At 41.8% G+C, this 12,051-nt stretch overlaps 1 protein-coding gene and 1 non-coding gene across 3 annotated transcripts in view; both read left to right on the top strand.

The window, feature by feature from the left end:
* The window catches only part of ror2 (receptor tyrosine kinase-like orphan receptor 2), a 127,789-nt gene that overhangs the window by 39,546 nt on the left and 76,192 nt on the right, over positions 1-12,051 (top strand). The gene's annotated exons all lie outside the window — the stretch shown is intronic.
* Positions 2,775-2,848, top strand: trnas-uga. The gene has a single exon. It is a non-coding gene; the product is annotated as a tRNA-Ser (tRNA).

The raw sequence follows: 12,051 nt of genomic DNA on the forward strand, positions 1-12,051 counted from the left end.
ATAGTCCAATGAAGTTGACCTGAGCCTAGACATCCAATGGTACAAAGCTTTGGCTGTTCATGACATAATCACAATAATCACAGATGATGATGTATGGTGGTATAAGAAGACTTAATACGGGCGGTTTGTATTTTCATTAGGTTTATGTTACGTATCGGAGTAGATTTTTAGTCCGGTGAAAAGTCAACTGTGTATGGAAGGAAAACACCAGGATGAATGTACAACCAATCTGTTGTGTTGAGGAAGCCCTCGATCATCACATTTGACAAATTGGCTCAAAGGTGTTTGCGAGAGCAAGCCTAGACCCTGGAGGAGTCCCCAATGGCATCTCGAAGGAACATGAATGACCCCATTGCCCACAACGAGCTAGTCACTGTTCACTGTGAGAAGGAGAAGCGAAAGGGTACAGACTCTGTAAGAAGATGGAGAAAAAGCCCTTTTGTGTCTGTCTGTGTTTGTCTCGTATCCGGTAGCTATGTGTGTGTGTTTGTCTCGTTGTATGAACGTTAGCAGTGTTTGTGAGAACATGTTTGTTTAGTAGCGTTGAGCTACTCCTCCAAAACCACTCGGTCGAATGTTTACATTAAGTCAACACCGCTCTGGACATGTTCGTTAAATGTGACAGTCTTCTGTAAAGTTCTGCCAGGGCATCAGTGGGGTTAAATACCACATATTTACTTTCTTAAACTTTAATTCCTTGATTCAAACAATGATTTTCTTCCTTCCAGGGCTTTCTGATTATTGGAAGTCAGACTTTTTTAACTCTCCGTCTTTGGCCCTGAAAATAACTTTGTAGCTCAGCAGAGAGAAATCAGTCTTTGGCCCTGTAAATAACTTTGTAGCTCAGCAGAGAGAAAATCAGTGTTTGGCCCTGAAAATAACTTTGTAGCTCAGCAGAGAGAAATCAGTGTTTGGCCCTGTAAATAACTTTGTAGCTCAGCAGAGAAATCAGTGTTTGGCCCTGTAAATAACTTTGTAGCTCAGCAGAGAAATCAGTGTTTGGCCCTGTAAATAACTTTGTAGCTCAGCAGAGAGAAATCAGTGTTTGGCCCTGAAAATAACTTTGTAGGTCAGCAGAGAAATCAGTGTTTGGCCCTGTAAATAACTTTGTAGCTCAGCAGAGAAATCAGTGTTTGGCCCTGTAAATAACTTTGTAGCTCAGCAGAGAGAAATCAGTGTTTGGCCCTGAAAATAACTTTGTAGCTCAGCAGAGAGAAATCAGTGTTTGGCCCTGTAAATAACTTTGTAGCTCAGCAGAGAGAAATCAGTGTTTGGCCCTGTAAATAACTTTGTAGGTCAGCAGAGAAATCAGTGTTTGGCCCTGTAAATAACTTTGTAGCTCAGCAGAGAAATCAGTGTTTGGCCCTGTAAATAACTTTGTAGCTCAGCAGAGAGAAATCAGTGTTTGGCCCTGAAAATAACTTTGTAGCTCAGCAGAGAGAAATCAGTGTTTGGCCCTGTAAATAACTTTGTAGCTCAGCAGAGAGAAATCAGTGTTTGGCCCTGTAAATAACTTTGTAGCTCAGCAGAGAGAAATCAGTGTTTGGCCCTGTAAATAACTTTGTAACTCAGCGGAGAGAAATCAGTGTTTGGCCCTGTAAATAACTTTGTAGCTCAGCAGAGAAATCAGTGTTCGGCCCTGTAAATAACTTTGTAGCTCAGCAGAGAGAAAATCAGTGTTTGGCCCTGAAAATAACTTTGTAGCTCAGCAGAGAGAAATCAGTGTTTGGCCCTGTAAATAACTTTGTAGCTCAGCAGAGAAATCAGTGTTTGGCCCTGTAAATAACTTTGTAGCTCAGCAGAGAAATCAGTGTTTGGCCCTGTAAATAACTTTGTAGCTCAGCAGAGAGAAATCAGTGTTTGGCCCTGAAAATAACTTTGTAGGTCAGCAGAGAAATCAGTGTTTGGCCCTGTAAATAACTTTGTAGCTCAGCAGAGAAATCAGTGTTTGGCCCTGTAAATAACTTTGTAGCTCAGCAGAGAGAAATCAGTGTTTGGCCCTGAAAATAACTTTGTAGCTCAGCAGAGAGAAATCAGTGTTTGGCCCTGTAAATAACTTTGTAGCTCAGCAGAGAGAAATCAGTGTTTGGCCCTGTAAATAACTTTGTAGGTCAGCAGAGAAATCAGTGTTTGGCCCTGTAAATAACTTTGTAGCTCAGCAGAGAAATCAGTGTTTGGCCCTGTAAATAACTTTGTAGCTCAGCAGAGAGAAATCAGTGTTTGGCCCTGAAAATAACTTTGTAGCTCAGCAGAGAGAAATCAGTGTTTGGCCCTGTAAATAACTTTGTAGCTCAGCAGAGAGAAATCAGTGTTTGGCCCTGTAAATAACTTTGTAGCTCAGCAGAGAGAAATCAGTGTTTGGCCCTGTAAATAACTTTGTAACTCAGCGGAGAGAAATCAGTGTTTGGCCCTGTAAATAACTTTGTAGCTCAGCAGAGAAATCAGTGTTCGGCCCTGTAAATAACTTTGTAGCTCAGCAGAGAAATCAGTGTTTGGCCCTGTAAATAACTTTGTAGCTCAGCAGAGAGAAATCAGTGTTTGGCCCTGTAAATAACTTTGTAGCTCAGCAGAGAGAAATCAGTGTTTGGCCCTGTAAATAACTTTGTAGCTCAGCAGAGAGAAATCAGTGTTTTCGTATTAATGAGCATTTTTGCCTCCACAGTCTGGATTGTCGGGCTAAACCACAGAACAGAATTAGGGGTGCATATGGGTGCAGAGGGAAATGCTCAGACTTTTGTCCTCCTCCCTCCACATCTGCCGAGCACAAGGGAGATGTCCTGTGTGGCTCAATTGGTGGAGCATGGCACTTGAAATGCCAGGGTTGTGGGTTCGATTCCCACAGGGGACTATTATGAAAAACTTCAAAAATGTATGCACTCACTACTGTAGAGATGGATCAAAATGTACATAATGGTTACCTGGAGGAAAATGGGAGAGGGTCATGCTTTTTACATTTCAGTCAAGGGGAGGGTTTAGTATTTTTGACTAGTAGTAGTGGTCGTAGTAATAGCAGTAGTAGTAGCAGTCATTTGTAATTGATGACATTTCTATATTTTAGAATTAGTTGACTTGCCACTCATATCTGATTCTCCACTGTGCGCATAATATCAATTGCACCTAACAGGCTATTTAGTGTGGGCCCAGTCAAATGATTCATAGCCTATAGGCTACTTACTGTGGGAATCAAATGATTCATAGCCTATAGGCTATTTAGTGTGGGCCCAGTCAAATGATTCATAGCCTATAGGCTACTTACTGTGGGAATCAAATGATTCATAGCCTATAGGCTATTTAGTGTGGGCTCAGTCAAATGATTCATAGCCAATAGGCTACTTACTGTGGGAATCAAATTATTCATAGCCTATAGGCTATTTAGTGTGGGCTCAGTCAAATGATTCATAGCCTATAGGCTACTTACTGTGGGAATCAAATTATTCATAGCCTATAGGCTATTTAGTGTGGGCTCAGTCAAATGATTCATAGCCTATAGGCTATTTTAGTGTGGGCCCAGTCAAATGATTCATAGCCTATAGGCTACTTACTGTGGGAATCAAATGATTCATAGCCTATAGGCTATTTAGTGTGGGCCCAGTCAAATGATTCATAGCCTATAGGCTATTTTAGTGTGGGCCCAGTCAAATGATTCATAGCCTATAGGCTACAAAGTGCATGCTCGGAGAAGCAAAGAGCAACATTATATTTCTAAGATAGCTGCTGGAATGGTGTAAATTAAACTAAGCTGCAATGGATATTCCAACATTGAGCCCCGGCCTGCTCTGCTCTTGCTAATCCAAAACGTTTTTGTATGCCAATGGCTGTGCTGTGTAGGTCTACGGTGGCTGTTCAGGAGGAGAGTCAAAGGTTTCTTCTGAAAATCATTTTTTGATTAGGCCTCTAGTCCAACAAAAATGCACTATCTTGCGCACAGACTAGCCTATGTTCTGTTCAGTTTGAGAAGGAGAGCGCGAAGATGAGGAGGACCGGAGGTCAACTTTGATGGCTTGCTGCTACTATAAATTATTTGATTAAAAACATTATTTCTTGCCCATGATGTATTTATCAGAGTTATTGACCTCACAATAAACCAGATTCAAACAATTTACATTGTAATGCTGAAACGTGAAGCAGCAGCTGCAGCACAATCAATCAGAAATGCTCATGGTGCTGAAAGTAGGCAAATTTGAGTAGACATAATTCATTCAAACAGTCGTCGTTATAATTAGACTTTACTAACAACAAGAAAGCTTTGTGTTGGAGCCTATTTAAGAAATAAGTGATCGGCCTACCAATTTGAGAGAATAAATTAGGCAATAGGCTGCTAAATATAAGATGAACACATCGACCTATCTCTCTCTCTCTCTCTCTCTCTGTTCTTATCCTCTAATTTCGGTAATTTGTGTGGTATTCATAAAAGATTATGCTAATATTGGGCTTGGTCTCCCGAGTGGTGCAGCATTCTAAGGCACTGTATCTCAGTGCTAGAGGTGTCACTACAGACGCCCTGGTTTGAATCCAGGCTGTATCACATCCGGCCGTGATTGGGAGTCCCCAAGTCTTCAGGGCGGCACACAATTGCCCCAGCATCGTCCAGGTTTGGCCGGGGTAGGCCGTCTTTGTTAATAAGAATTTGTTCGTAACTGACTTGCCGAGTTAAATAAAGGTTTAATAAAAAATATGTACTTTTTTTCTAAATAAAAGGCTTTTCTTTTTTTTAAACTCAGGACTGCAAATACGATGATAAATTCATACAATGCTTTTACTATGAAGGAGATCATTCCACCCCTACTCTTGTCCACAGTGTTTCTGTGAACCCACAACCTTCTGGCCCGCAGCCCTGTGTGCTATCAACATTCCTGTGTTGCCATGTAATGCTGACAGGACGAAGAACACTTTCTAAAACTGCATGTCTAAGGCTCTGGTCGGTCTAAGAAGTAAATGCTCATTTTTTTCTCTCATATCCATTTTGTTTTAATTATTATTTTGGGAGGGTCACTTTTTTTTTCTTTTTTTCAAGTATTCAAGGAGGTCCGATTTCAGAGGGGTTCGATTTTCTCCATGTTATTATGAATAACGTTCACTCTTAAGTCGCTCCGGATAAGAGCGTCTGCTAAATTACTAAAAAGAAAATGAGAGTGAGGGGGGTGATGGGAGTCTCACACTTCGAGCTACCAGAGTTGCCAACTGTGTTCCAAATTATACCCTATATAGCACAGGGCTCATAAGGCTCTGGATAAAAGTAGTGCACTATATAGGGTAAAGGGTTTCATTTTGGGACTCACACGCCCGCTGTGTGTCTCTTGTACTGATTAGCTCCCAGGGAGACCTAGATGAAATCAGTTATACGGATGGCATCACCATTACACATCGCCAACTGTGGGCCTAGATGAATGTCTAAACCATCAGATATGGCCTCTTTTGGTTGGCTACGTTGGTCTTGAAAGACGGTAACCTCTCAGTTTCAGCGGGAAAAAGACAACCATCCCTGGTAGAAATCCTTCCTTTACTTCCTACCTTCCTTGAAGAAATCACAGACCTGAATTGGTTAAAGTCATTGGATCATTGGTGTCCTTGCGTACACTTATCCAAACCTACTACAATTAGAGGGTTCCATCACCATAAGGCATCCTAGTGTATGTTCCATTCTCTTCAATGACCTCAGGTACTTCCAAGAAGTCTCTACTCTTACTAGCAGTTGTGAAATGCCACAATGGTTGATGACGTCATGGCGCTCTCTCTTACCTCTCCCTCTCCTATTTATCCCATTGACCCTGTGTCTCCAGAGTGCCTTATGCACATCTCTGGCCAACTAGCACTACTATTACTACTGCTACTATTACTGCTGTTACTACTACCACCACTACTACTGCTAATACTACTGCCACTATTACTATTATTTCTACCACTACTACTACCACTATTACTACTACCACTATTACTACTACCACTATTACTACTACCACTATTACTACTACCACTATTACTATTACTACTACTACTACTACTACTACTACTACTACTACCACTACTACCACCACTGCTACTGCTACTATCACCACTACTACTACTATCACTGCTACTACTACTACTACTACCACTATTACTATTACTATTACTATTACTATTACTACTACTACCACTACTACCACTACTACCACTGCTACTGCTACTATCACCACTACTACTACTATCACTGCTACTACTACTACTACTACTACTACTACTAATCCCATTTTGGCTACTCACAGTCCCCCGTAATGATTGTGTTTTCTTAACAGCTCACATTAATCCCACTGTATGGCAAAATCTGGTTGGGATTTACTCAATACGTTGTTAATATGAGGGTATTGAAAGGGCAGTAGGATTTGATAAGTGTAAAGGCATGGACACGCCGGTCGAGAGCAATTAGCACCATGAACAGCGTGCCGGCCGTAATCTGCAAGCCGATTTGTACTTGTAACAACGGGCAGTGGTTAAGGGCGCTGTACTGCAGTCCCTGTGTTAGCGCCCAGGCTCTGTTGTAACCGGCCGCGACCGGGAGGTCCGTGGGGCGACGCACAATTGGCCTAGCGTCGCCCGGGTTAGGGAGGGCTTGGTCGGTAGGGGTGTCCTTGTCTCATCGCGCACCAGCGACTCCTGTGGCGGGCTGGGCGCAGTGTGCGCTAACCAAGGTGGCCAGGTGCACGGTGTTTCCTCCGGCGCATTGGTGCGGCTGGCTTCCGGGTTGGATGCGCACTGTGTTAAGAAGCAGTGCGGCTTGGTTGGGTTGTGTATCGGAGGACGCATGACTTTCAACCTTCGTCTCTCCCGAGCCCGTACGGGAGTTGTAGCGATGAGACAACAACAATTGGATACCACGAAATTGGGGAGAAAAAGGGGTACAATTCAAAAAATAAATAAAAAATTTGCCCGTTGGTTGGTTGTGGATCTGGAATGGTGCAAAGCTGTCCAGCTAATTTCCTAACTATGCCTTCCTTCAAATTCTTAACATCTAAGTGCCCCATTCAATCACAACCTGTGTGTGGACATTTCCAGAGGGAGGCCAAACAACTTGTTCCCCGTGCTTTGAGAGAGTGTGTCTGAATTAATAACAAGACTGGCTCCTTTGTGTTTTACATAAAGAATTACACTGAATTAATTTACATGGGTATCACATGAATTCAAACACACAGCACAAGAGTGGAACTCTAGATCTTGACTTTCACTTGTTGATCACCTTTCATTTGGTGGTCATCCACCCATAACCAAATATGGTACCAGTGGACAGACACAATGTACAGACAGACAGACAGAGCATCATACCTGGCCAGAGGTGAGAGAGACTAGCCAGGTGTAGTCAGTCCTCAGGTCTTACTGGTTTCCTGTGTGGAATCTACATTATCAGCCTGGTGGGCAGCTTAGCATCTGTTTTTCGCTTCTGCCTAGTCTTCACCAAATTCCGATCCGTAAACCTATATTTTAGGACTTGGATTCAAAACAGGAAGTCTGACAGTCTCGGTTTCATCTTTTCACCTCCCTTATGAGGACCGACTTTCGGTTTTCGCTATCTGTCAAAGTACGATCAGAGGTTTTTAATGCAGTGATTAACTGGAAACATGGTGAAATAGGTCTGATGGAAATCTAAAAGCTCTGTACCCATATGACACTTTGCTAGCACAATGGTTGTGAAACAGAATCTGTAAACGTGTAGTCACTGGTGTGAGAGATGAAGCTGCTTGTCTTTTAGCATAGGGGCGCTGAGTCCTAATCAGACCCACATTGGAGTGGGCTCAAGGGTTTGATGTGGGTCTCACCCAGAGAGCATACCAGAAGTGTGTGTGTGTTTCATTCTGTCTACCAGCAGCCCCATAAGCCCCTAGGCAACCTCCACAGAGTAGTTCAGACAGTACTATCCCAGTTCCAATAACCCTCTGTCCTGACAAACAGATCTGGGGTCAGCTCCTCTAATGCCAGTCTATGAACACTTTTGAGCTTTACAACAAAACTGGCCTTGGACCAGTTTCCAAGGGCAAAATAGATCTAACATTTGCATTGTGGGTTTATCTATTACAACAGGTTAGGAAAGGCATACTGTAAGTAGGCCTAAGAAACACCACCGGTCTCTAGTTACTGTCAACTTGCATTTATGGGGTTATTGTGTTTTTCTGGCTGTTCCGGCGGTCATCGGCATTGTGTTTTGCTGTTTTCCAAGTTTCCCTGGATGTTGTGGTACTTGAGGTCTGTTTGCAGATGGTTTAGCTATGTTGATTATGGTTTACACCATTCGCACACTACTATTTTTAGCGTTTCAGTCGAGTCATACATTGCACAATGTGTTACAACTGGCTGTTTGCAGAGTAATTTCATTTAGCCATGTATGACTTTCAGATGTGTCAGAATTTCATTTCATATCATTTATTTTGGGTTACTGACAGCTAGCACTGAACCTTTTTTCCTTAAGTTCATTGTAAAATAATTACATGATGTGATAAACTGGATTCCTATAATCCCCTTTAGCTATTTACTCCTCTAGACATCACAGCCCAAGATGCATGATGATTCCAGAGCATTTACGTCTTTTGGATGAGTTGCAGAATTGTTTATTACAAGCTTCTTTGTAGGTCTGGGCGGTATACGTATTTTCCGATATACCGGTATTGATGCACAGACTGGTTTGGGCTTTTACTTCACCCTTTAATGCTATTTGAATGTTTTGGTTGATTAAATGTGATACGCCGTGTGTAACGACCATTTTTATAGTTTACTTCCCTACTTGAGTCATCTCTATCAGCTCTCTCTCCATGCTGCTTTCAACACAGAACTAGCCACGCCCCCTGACACTCAAGGAGCGCATTTGTTGTTCCTCGACTACGAGACACTTGCGTTCAGTCTGCATGGTCAATGCAGGACATGGAACAATGTTGATAACACCGATGCTGTTTTCCCTTTGCTTCCTAATATAAATCAACTGGCGTTCTATAATTACACTATCAGTTTGTGTTTCTTACATCAGCAAACAGCTAGCTTGTCTTTTCTTAGCAAGTTGGGCCTAAATCTTGTTAGCTGCTAATTGTTAGCCACTAATGCTAATCGCTAGCTAGTTAATAAATGTACTGAGTCAGAACAAACGTAATTAACTATACAGCCTGATAATACCAGTGATGGTGTAGACCTAAATCAGCATGTTGTTTGTGCTACAGTATCTTCTAAATCGAAGAGGAATACGTGAAGCAAGAACATGTTAGCTATGAAGTAACTAAGGGAAAACATTCAATGTAGACAAAAATGATAGTGTCCCCTAGGAAACACTTGTCAACACTTTGGTTCCTACCCTGTCACAATAACTCCTCCCTGGCATTTTCATTCGTTGTCATCTCAAACAACACCGTATTATAAGTGCCCACTAATATATTCTAACTATCATTCTATTGCCATGACAACAGTTCACCCAAGTGTTTTGCTGTAAATCGCAAGTGAAATCGCAATTGCAACATTTGGTTAAAAAAAATTAAGCCTAGATTGTTTGCCCATGTTCTGCAGCCCTACGTGGCAGTGTGGAAATATGCAGAAATTGATGAATGCTAACAATATATTTTGGGTTGAAGCTGAATTGAACAGTATAAAAACAATCAGAAATGGAGGAAGACCCATTTGAAATCACTTAGGGTCACACATCATAGGGTCACGCATCAAAGGGTCACACACTACTCATAAAGCAAATGTATAACTTTTATTGTTAAAAAAACATAAAATACGTTACATACAGTCCAATTTAAATTGAAAAAATAATGTGCTATGATTTTTTTTTTGTCCATATCGCCCAGCCCTACTTCTTTGTAGATGTCTGTCTTGCGCTCTACCCTTTTAGTTACAGTATAAGAATGATGGTACCGGCGGTGCACGAGAACCAGAGTTTTAACATGGATGACTTTGTTTAGACATAAAAAAGCTGTTGTTTTGAACAGCATCCACTCCACAATGAAGCATATTCCAAGTACAAGCCTTTGCCTGCCCCCTCTCTTTTCGATGGAGTTTTGTGGAACTTTGGAAGGAAATGCAAGTCGAACAAAATCAAAAGCGACCACACTTATAAAAACTGGAAGGTAATTTAGTAATTTCCATATGGATCTGCCAAAGGGCCTGAGTGTGTAAAGTAAGCCATAAAAAAAATCTCCCCAGACGGGGAACATTAGCAGCAGAATGGGACTGTGACCCGTGGCTGTTCATGGTCAAGTCCCCTGGCTCCGTCCCTCCCCTTTCGGCAGAAACTTGACGACGCACACTTTTAGTTTCTGGAAGCCTTGTACTTTCATCCGGTTGGTGGTTTATGGAAGCTATGCCTGTATGGAAATGTATACAATCGGATCTACCCTTCATTCCCTATGCACTAGAGGGAGTCAAGCCCCCCCCCCCCCCCCCCCCCCAATTCTCCCCCGATATCCTTGTTTTTGCTCCAAATGGTGCCCTAGTCCCTACATAGGGCACTTTTCTTTTTTGTTGCCCTGGTTAAAAGTAGTGCACTATATAGGTTATAGGGTGCCAGTTGCGACGTTTCCCCTTGACATCTATGAAGTGCAGGAGTGAGTCTGTTGGGAGCGCGTTTGTTTAGACTCATTTACTTTCCCAGTGTCCTGCGGTGTTAGCAGGTTAGAGGTTTTAGTCATGAATCTTGTTCTGGAAGCAGCACTGCAGTGTGGTCACTTGCCTGGCACAGCCACAATGTCATAAAATCAGATTTAAACCGTAACCACTTTGCTTATCCTAATGCATAACCCTAACCTTATATTAAGACCAAAAAGCAAAAACAACAAAAAAGAAATCATGAATTATTATAGACAATGTTGACTTTGCAGCTGGCCTATCAAAGGGGAAATTGCTCAGTCCTGCCTCCAGGACAAGACTTGTGATAATAAACGTCAACCTGCGTGGTGTTAGGGGGGGGGGGTCCCGTGTTAATTATGACAGTGTGAGGTCCTAAAGTCAACAGCACTGCTCGGAGACTGCTTCTCTTCAAGCTATAGCAACGCATTGTTTGTGCTATGCAGACAATGGGCATGACTGATACCGTATGTTCTGTAAAAAGACTACTAAATGTGCCTGATTTTCCTATCTCAGATCTCTCAATTGTACACTTGATAAGAAACCATTGAGGACAGGATTAAGCATTTTTTAGAATGATTAAAATAATTCCTGTTTTACCTCAAGTATCCTTCATATAGGCTTATAAATACCATTTGTTTTGGTTACCTAATACACAGAGAATAGCACTTTTCATTATACCCTAAAGGCTAATAACAAGAAAAGCTGTCTTGTCATTGTCTTTTTCACGAAGAACAGGGGGTTGGGGCTGAGTATGTTGTGAAAAGGAATGGAGGAAATGGTAAAAGTATAGCAGTTTTGTGCATCTGAATGCATGGTCTAAACTCTTGTTGTTTCGAGCCCCCCTCCAATAGCAGCTAGCTACCACAGCTGTACACTGAAGCTGTTGTCATTCCAGGGCCCTAAAAAGTAAGAGCCCCCCCCTCAGGGCTTCGTCGACACTGTCTGAGGCAAATTACTCCTCAGCTTCCTGCCTATGACACAACACCCCTATTAGCTTTTAGTGCTTGTGCAAACCCCCTGCCGCCCCTTCCAAGAATGTTAAAAGAAGAAAGTGCCCTAAAAAAAAACAAAAAAAGAGGAAAAAAACAAAAACAATGTTGTCCGACACAAGTTGTCTCTCACAGCTCAGAAAAAGCTATTTTAACATGGCAACCAACCACATACCGGTATGGATTTATAGAATACAGTCTATAAAGATATGCTGATACAGTGCAAAATCAGTTCTACAAATTGGACTACTTCACTGTCGGTTTTGTCCTAGTTTGGTTGAGTATAAAACCATCAGAATGGAGAAAGCCATTAAAACCACTTAGACATCGTCTGTTGCCGTCTTAGGCACTACTCATAAAACATTATTTAGAACTTTTACTATTCAGTAACATAAAATACAGTTTAAAAAATAAGACTAATATATCGCAATGTTATATTTCGGCCTCGTAGTCTTGCCTTATTTTCGTATGAATACTTTTAAAA

This window comes from Oncorhynchus mykiss, chromosome 5, assembly GCF_013265735.2.
Source record: "Oncorhynchus mykiss isolate Arlee chromosome 5, USDA_OmykA_1.1, whole genome shotgun sequence".
Classification (NCBI taxonomy): Eukaryota; Metazoa; Chordata; class Actinopteri; order Salmoniformes; family Salmonidae; genus Oncorhynchus; species Oncorhynchus mykiss.